The sequence below is a fragment of the Amblyomma maculatum genome, chromosome 8 (assembly GCF_055883805.1).
Source record: "Amblyomma maculatum isolate TAMU_Amacu chromosome 8, ASM5588380v1, whole genome shotgun sequence".
Lineage (NCBI taxonomy): Eukaryota > Metazoa > Arthropoda > Arachnida > Ixodida > Ixodidae > Amblyomma > Amblyomma maculatum.
Genome location: NC_139351.1, coordinates 2050907 through 2060303, shown reverse-complemented (window position 1 = coordinate 2060303; position 9397 = coordinate 2050907). Strand labels below are relative to the sequence as shown.

The window sequence follows — 9397 nt, the reverse complement described above, 5'->3', positions numbered from 1 at the left end:
TCATGAGCTATTTATGTGAGATTGAAGATTCACCAAAACACAACTCACATAGAAAACTTCTTTCATGATGGAATTAGGGAAATAGGAACTTCATGTTTTAGGATGCCATACAGCTTAAAGCATTGGATTAACCTTTCCACATGTATTCGAACAGATGCAATGCTGTAGATTTACTCCATCTCCGAGAGAAAATGGGATGCCACTTCCAGCTCAGAAGGGCGGCATGATTATAACAACCCCTTTTCATTCAAGCTGTGTACGGATACCAGGGAAACCCTTGTCAGCCAAAATCATGTCATCTTCTTTCAGGATGTTTAGAAAGCCAGAGTCGAGTGTGATCTGTGTATCGGAGTACCGCCCAGCGAAAAGCTTAGAAGCAAAAACAATCATTCCGTTCGGGATTATTCCAACCAGAAATTTCAGTGTGTAGCAACCCTTGTAAGAAGAGTACAACATTTGCTGCTGCCTAACCTCTGATGGCATTTCGGTTTTAACTCCAGTGCAGTCGATGATCAAAGTGCACTGTGGATAATTCTTTTTTTGAAGAATTCAGGCTGCAAAAGATTTACGTCTTCAACAGGCGGCTTTTAAATCCAATTGTTTGTTATTTCTGCCAATGTGGTCAAAACAGAATAAAAGATACTGCAGGCAGTGCTCTCAGTGACCCCAAACATGACCCCAATGGCTCCAAAGAATACTCCTAATTTCATTTTCATGAGGAACATCAAAAGTTTGTTCTCAATTGTAATGTCTTTTGCTCGTTCCCTGACAGGTGGCGGAAGGCTCGGCAGTAAACAGAACACATTGCTGTCCACCCCCCACAAGCTGTGCAGTGCGTCTGGGGAACTTACAATGCTTTCGTAACCGGCAAAGTAGCATGCCCAACTGCTCGAGTAACTACCTGAACATAATCTGTTTGGGCTGATTTTTCATGCAGATGGTTATCCGAATAAGTAAAGCCATCCACAGATGTGGGGCAGAATCTATCTGCAGTGCAGTCATCATACTGCATTGATTGTGAGGGTCTTGTGATGATGAGGGCAAGCGTACCGTCAGCATGAGCTCCAGTGCTGTCTGAACACTCTGCAGGAGTCTGTTGCTTGGTGCAGCTCGACAACTGTGTCGTAAGTAGAAGGTGCAAAAGTGTAAGCATATAAACAGCTACCCATTCCTAATGCAAAGGAAGGGAAGTTGCAGAAATCGGAATTATAGACCATGAGAGTGAGTAGATCCGCCTAGAAAAATTATCAGCTTACATCTTCGTTTCTCTCCTCCAAGTTTTCCTGTGACGCTGTTTGGATTCCTTGAGAGTTGCTCTGAGCTGGGGAGAAACTTTCCATCTGGACTATTTTCTGCCACCTGTTTGGAAAGACAAAACAATTAATTGAAACACAAAAATTAAATGTTTAGCAGCAGCAGACGGAAAACAAATCACAAGGAAGAATCACGCCAAAAGTTGTACGAGCACGACAGCAGCAGCAGCAGCTGACGCTTCCGTTCAAATGGTAACCAGCAGATCACCAGGCTCAAAAAACTGCAAACCCAAATGACTTGAGTCAGGCGGAAGAGGCCTGTTCGATGCCGCGGGGAAGATTGTAGGAACATATGCCGGGTGACTGACCGAATTGGTTTTCTCGTTGCCGACGAAGTGACGGCTACATATCCTAGAGTTCGGCATCGGCTGCCACTGGTTTCCGTCGGGACTGCACGCATAAAAAAAATATAGAGAAAGGTAACACGCAAACTACAAAGCAGGCGAAACAGCCCGTGTGAAGCGAATAACCTTCCCCTTACCCCGTGCGTCGAACTGCATTGATCCAGCGTGTTCGGCGCTCCATATCGTGAGGCTTCGAAGGAAAGCGGTAAAACCTTTTGTTTGGATTCAGGCCTTCTTGTTCATGGCAGCCCTACACTGCCCTACTAGACACCTACACAGTCACTGTCCTACTAGACACCGGAGCTGACTATTCAGTCATCAGCAGACCGTTAGCATCCCAGCTCAGGAAAGTTGAAACAGCTTGGGATGGCCCGTTGATTCGCACCGCCGGTGATAACCTCATTACTCTATCGAGACGATGCGCTGCAAGAATAACCGTAAATGGCGTTTTACCTCACCAGCTTTGTAATCCTGCAGCAGTGTTTTCGCGACGTGATTTTAGGCATGAATTTCCTAAATGAACATGGGGCTATCATAGATCTGCGATCTAAGCTCATCAAGCTCTCTGCAGACAAAGCCATACCTGCTATGACAACTTCGACGCAACACGTCGCTCTAAACGTCCTCGACACCGTGCTGCCCCGATCAAGCGTCGTAGTCTGCGTCGGTAGCGCAGACATCGAAACTGGTGAAATCATCGTCGAAGGAAGCACCCAATTGCTGTTGGAGCGAGGTATTAGCATCGCAAGAGGCATCGTGAACTTCCGGAGAAGACAAGTTCAGGTGCTGATTACAAACTTTACACAAGAATACCGGCACCTCAACAAGGGTACGACGATCACTTTTCTCGGTGAATTAGAGGGACATCAGAGATATATTCGCCCTCCACGGCCCACCCCTGCAAGATGCACCTGACCGATTTCGTCAGCCTACATTTGACATCAACCCGGCATTAACCCACAGAAAAGACCAGATTCGCAGCCTTCTTCGAAGGTACAGTGAGTGCTTCTTGTTATCATCGAAGGTGGGACAAACACCACAAACACCGCATTATGACTGACGAAAACGCCCGACCTCTGCGCTAAAGCACCTACCGAGTATCGCCGCGTGAACGCCAAGCCATTCGCGAGCAAGTCGATGAAATGCTTCGTGACGACGTTATCCAGCCATGAAAGAGCACCCTGGTCGGCACCAGTCGTTTTGGCGAAGTAGAATAAAAACGGGACACGTCGCTTCTTCGTCGCTTACCGCCGCGTAAACAGTATAACGAAGTATGTTGTTTACCATCTTCCTCGCCTCGACGACACTCGACCGGCTCTGCAATGAACAAATATTACAAACGCGCAACTAAATGCTGCAAAAGCTGGTATAATATCGTATGATATCAGAGACCCCCGTGCCTATTTTCCTCTGTCTCAACGGTAGTACACTAGAGAGAAACAAAAATAACGAAATATACCACCGAAATATACTAGGGGTTCTGCGAGGAGGTGCAAACATTTGACTGGACAGTTAACTGATGCAAATAAAGCATACAGTCTATTTATTGATCAGTTTAAGAATTCGTATTAAACTCATTTTCCTTTGAAGTCCCTTCGAAAAAGCCGTAAAATATGGAAGCCATGGATAACACAAGAATTAAAACATGAGTTGAAAATTAGGAACCAACTCAGTGGAGTGGAGAGCTGGGCCAGTGTGTACATATTGGTAAGGATTAAAACCAGCGAAAAGACGCAGACAAAGAGAGAAGAACACAACACAACGCTGGGCGAACAACTGAGTTTATTGCTAAGAAACTGATATTTATCTATACCCTTCAGCGAAGAAGCAACACATGCGCACGTGGCAAGAGAAATAATCAAAAAGACCATCACAGGGAAAAAGTACCTTAACAGCACGCTATTTATGGGTGCTGTAAAGATCTTAGAAACTGAAATTCTTTATCGTACAAGGTAACAGAAGTTTCGCTAACACAAGTCTCATCAGTTTTAATAATGTGAAAAGCCTCCAGGATTTCGCGTTGGCTCTTTGTGTGCCACGTGCGCATGTGTTGCTTCTTCGCTGAAAGGTATATAGGAATGTCAGTTTCTTAGCAACAGACTCAGTTGTCAGTCCAGCTTTTTGCTGTGTGTTTCTCTCTTTGTCTGCGTCTTTCCGCTGGTTTTAATCCTTAGGGACAAACTGTATCATCGATTTATAAGTACACGAGCGCCAGATGACTTGGTCACTTTTAAACAATACAGAAATAAACTGACCAAAAAATTGAGATTTGCAAGAAAGGAATACGTTCTTTCTTATCTGAACGTTGATCATGACAGATATGATTTACTATGGTCGCAACTAAACACGCTCGCTCCTACACCGTCGCAAGATTCACGCCGCACCCTAAGAACTACAAGTCAATGGCCAATAGTTATCTGGAAATGATTTAGCTACGAGCAGTGGCTCGTCCGACGCTTTAGAATACATGACTACTGCCAACAGTGACTCTATATTTCTGCAACCTGCAACCTCCCAGGAAATAATATCTGTAATCCAGAATCTAAAAAATAGTACAGCCCGAGATATCGATGACCTTCAGGTGCGGCCTGTGAAACACGTAGCCGACATCATAGCTCCAGGTCTTGCAGCTATTTTTAATACTTGTTTAACAACAGCAGTTTTTACGGCCAAAATGCAGATAGGAAAAGTAACTGTAATATATAAAAATGATAATCAAATGATCTGAGCAACTAGAGGCCGGTGTCCATACCACCTGTGTTTTCGAAGGTCTTTGAAAAACTTCTGCACATACGCTTATCCAAATGCATTGAGAAATACAATCTTCTTACTTCACATCAGTATGGCTTTACTAGAAACAAATCAAGCGAACTGGCACTTCTTGCACAAAAACAATTTATTTATTTTTCAAAAGGCTTCTATTTGGTGGATTACAATATTTTGTTGCTAAAACTGCAGCGATATGGCATCCGCGGATCTGCCTTACAAATAATGAGGTCCTACCTAGCCCAGGGAAAGCAAGCGGTTCAGCTAAATAACGCCTGTCCTGCAATTAAATCTATCCATACCAGTGTATCACAAGGTAGTATACAAGGAACTCTGCTCTTTAAACTATACCTTAATGATATTATAAACATAAACCCCGAAGGAACGTTTATTATGTACGCGGATGATGCGGGCATCTTTTTATCCGGAAAAAATACATCAAAACAATACCATTCATATAACGATACAATGACAGCGTTGGAAAAATGGCCAACAGTTAATTCCATGCGTATAAATGAACAGAAAACTAAAGCAGTCTTCCTCCGGCCAATAAGCAAAATCATCCCGCCACATCATGCGCTAGTACTAAACCTACGTAACGTAGGAGGAGAAAGAAGAAGTTGTTCTTTACCAGAACGCTCGTCAACTGGTCAACCAGGTCAACTGGTTCAGTTCAGTTCAGGCGTTCAGTCGTGTCCGACTCTTCGTGACCCTATGGACCATGTCACGCCACGCTTTCCGGTCTCTCACTATCTTCCTAACATCCCATAACTTCATCTGCAGTGCCTCGAGGATGCCATCTAACCATCGCGTTCGCTGCCTACCCCTTCTCCGGCGACCCTCAACCTTTCCTAACATCCAATGTTTCTCCAGCGGCTCCTCTCGTCTCATCAGATGACCAAAGTAGCTGAGCTTTAACTTTAGAATTTGACCCTCCAATGAGCAGTCAGGGTTTATGGTCGACAATATCGACTGATTTGATCTTCTGGCAGTACAAGGAACTCTCAAGAGCCTTCGCCAGCACCACAATTCAAACGCGTCAATTCTTCGGCGGTCAGCCTTTTTTACAGTCCAACTCTCGCATCCATACATCACAACTGGAAAGACCATAGCATGAGTTATAGGGATCTTGGTTGGCAGACTAATGTCTCTGCTCTTTACTAGGCGGTCAAGGCTAACCATTGCTCTCTTTCCCAGAAGCAGGCGTCTCCTAATTTCATGGCTGCAGTCTCCTTCCGAGGTAATCTTGGAGCCCAAGAAGAGAAAATCTGTCACAGCTTCCACTTCTTGTCCATTGATGCTCCAGGACCTGATAGGGCAAGACGCCATGATCTTTGTCTTTTTAATGTTCAGTTTAAGCCCAAACCTCTCACTCTCTTCTTGTACGCGCATCAGAAGTCTCTGATGCGCGTACTGGTACATCGTGTAAATTTGTCAATATTACCCTGTTCAAGAAATGTCTAGGAGAGGCCTTCAGGTCATCTGCCCCTTATGATAAATAGAATCGCGGTCCTGAAGTATTGTCTTCAGTTTTAGACGCAACTCGGCGATCAGAGTTTACAGTTCATCATCATCACCGTCAGCCTGATTATACCCACTGCAGGGCGAAGGCCTCTCCCATATTTCTCCATTTAACCCGGTTCTGTGCTAGCTGCATCCATTAGGAGAGTTTCAAATTGGGCTAGTTGGTGGTTGTTATTCCTGTGCATTGTTGCGCTTACGTAGGAACTGGGACACAATCGGAGACGACACAGAACAGATCTGTTCTGTGTCGTCTCCGATTGTGTCCCAGTTCCTACGTAAGCGCAACAATGCACAGGAATAGCTGCATCCACTTGACCCCTGCGAACTTCTTAATCTCATCCGCCCACCTAACTTTCTGCCGCCCCCTGCTACGCTTTCCTTCCCTTGGAATCCAGTTTATTACCCTCAGCGACCATCGCTTATCCTCTCTTCGCACTACATGTCCTGCCCATGTCCATTTCTTCTTAATTTCCACTAGAATGTCAGTAACTTGAGTTATTTCTCTGACCCACTCTGCACGCTTTCTATCTCTTAATGTTACCCCTACCACTTTTCGTTCCATAGCCCTCTGGGTTGTCCTCAACTTAAGTAGAACTCTCTTGGTTAGCCTCCACGTTTCAGCCCTATAGGTGAGTACAGGCAAGATGCAACTGTTGTATACTTTCCTCTTGAGCGATACCGGCAAGCTGCTAGTCATAATCTGCGAGTGCTTGCCAAATGCGCTCCATCCCAATCTTATTCGTCTTGTTATTTCTTTTTTATGGTCCGGATATGCGGTTACTACCTGTCCTAAGTACACATATTCGCCCACTACTTCCCTTTCTTCGCTACCTAATGTAAACTGATGTTCCTTCCCGATGCTGTTGAACATTACCTTAGTCTTCTGCATATTAATTTTCAAGCCTACCTTTCTACTTTTCCTGTCTAGGTCATCAATCATTATTTGCAGTTCATCCCCCGAGTTGCTTAGCAAGGCAATGTCATCAGCAAATCGCAGATTACTGAGGTGTTCTCAATCTACCCTTATTCCTAACTGCTCCCATTCCAAGTCTCCGAATACTTCCTCTAAACAAGCTGTGAATAATACTGGGGAGATTGTGTCTCCCTGCCTAACACCTTTCTTTATGGGAATTTTGTTACTTTCTTTATGCAGAACTATGGTTGCTGTGCAGCCACTATATATATCTTCCAGCATTTTCACGTACGGCTCGTAATTCCCCTGATTTCGCAATGCCTGCATCACCGCCAAGGTTTCAACTGAGTCAAATGCTTTTTCGTAATCAATGAATGCTATGTATAAGGGCTGGTTATATTCCGAGCATTTTTCTATCACCTGATTTATGGTATGAATCTGATCGAAGTAGAGTACCGTTTCCGAAAGCCTGCTTGATCCTTTGCTTGATTGCAGTCTAAGGTTGTCCTGATTCTATTAGCGATTACCTTAGTAAACACCTTATACGTAACAGACAGTAAGCTGATTGGTCTGTAATTTTTAAGGTCCTTAGAGTCTCCTTTCTTGTGAATGAGGATAATGTTTGCATTCTTCCATGGTTCCGGTACCGTCGATGACACCAGGCACTGCGTATACAGGGTGGCCAGTTTTTCTAGCATGATATCACCCCCGTATTTCAGCAAATCTGTAGTTATCTGATCCTCTCCAGCTGATTTCCGCCTTTTCATAGTTTCTAGTGCTGTATTGACCTCGTCCTTCGTTACTGGTGGAACGTCTGACTGTTTTTCCCTACCGCCAATCTCATTACGGTCCTGACTACTTTGGCTACTGTAGAGATCTGTATAGAACTCCTCGGCTACTTTGACTATCTTGTTCATATTAGTGACTATGTTGCCCGCCTTGTCCCTTATGGCATACATCTGGTTTTTGCCTATGCCCATTTTCTTCTTTACCGCTTTAAGGCTTCCCCCGTTCTTTACAGCATGCTCAATTTTCTCCATGTTATACTTCCTTATGTCGGCCACCTTGCGCTTATTGATTATCTTTGATATCTCGGCCAATTCGATATGGTCTATTAGATTGGAAGCTTTCATACCCTGGCGTTTCTTAATCAAATCTTTCGTCTCCCTAGACAGCTTACCGGTATCCTCTCTAACTATCCTACCGCCTACTTCTACCGCGCACTCAGTAATGATATCTCTGAAATTATTGTTCCTTGCGGCTAGGGTAATGTCGCCATCCTCAGTTACAGCTGAATAGCTATTCTGTAGCGAGATCCTGAACTCTTCTGCCCTCCGCCTCACCGCTAATTCGTTGATGGATTTCTTTCTTACTAATTTGTTGCGTTTCTTTTTCAGATTTAGTCTAATTTGGGACCTCACCATCCTGTGGTCACTGCATCGCACTTTCCCGGTTACCTCTACATATTGCATAATGGCGGGGGTTGAACACATTATGATGTCTACTTCATTTTTAGTCTCTCGGTTAGCACTTTTCCATGTCTATTTCCGGTTCTTCCGTTTGCTGAAGAAGATATTAATGATTCGTAAGTTATTGCGCTCTGCAAACTCAACTAGTAACTCCCCCCTGCTATTCCTAGAACCAATGCCATAGTCACCTAATGCCTTGTCTCCTGCCTGTTTTTTCCCTACCTTGGCATTGAAGTCGCCCATTAGTACAGTATACTGCGTCTTTACTTTTCGCATTGCCGACTCTACATCTTCATAGAAGCTTTCAACTGCCTGGTCGTCATAACTACATGTAGGTGAAGGCCTGCACAATCTTCAGTTTATACTACTTATTAAGCCTAATTACGATGCCTGCAACCCTCGCATTAATACTATAGAATTCATCTATATTACCCGCTATATCCTTATTGACAAGGAAACCTACTCCTAGTTGTCGCCGCTCTGGTAAACCTCGATAACACCGTACGTGCCCATCCTTCAGTACAGTATATGCCTCATTCGGCCTCCTAACCTCACTAAGCCCTATGACATCCCATTTCATGCCATCTAGTTCCTCTAACAGCACTGCTAAACTAGCTTCACTAGCTGGGTTCGAGCATTAAACGTTGCCAGGGTCAGTTTCCAATGGCGGCCTGTCCAGCGGAGCCAGGCTTTCTTAGCACCCCCTGCTGCGTCACAGGTCTGACCGCCGCCATGGTCAGTTCCGCAGCCGCTGGTGACTGAGGGCCGGGGTTTTATGGAGCTTATCATAGGAGGTTGCGGCCAATTACTGCACCAGGATGGCCATCTCCTGTTCTGGTGAGGGAGTGCGTTGCCGGAGGTGTTCACCAGCATCAGGTCGCACCCCAAACCTGTTTATGCAATTCCATCCACACGCGGATTTTTTTTTTTCATCTGGTGGAGAATGGCGCTTCACCGGGATTTGAACCCCGGTCCTCTTGCATGAGAAGGCGGATGTTCTACCGCTACGCCACCGCTGCCATTAAAAACAAGACTCGTTCGAGCTGGTGGAATGAAGATTGCGAAAAA

The 9397-nt window shown here is 44.8% G+C and overlaps 1 pseudogene; it reads right to left on the bottom strand.

Moving 5' to 3' along the window:
• Positions 1–1993, bottom strand: LOC146180436 (uncharacterized; annotated as a pseudogene).
• Positions 1994–9397: the final 7404 nt, after the last annotated feature.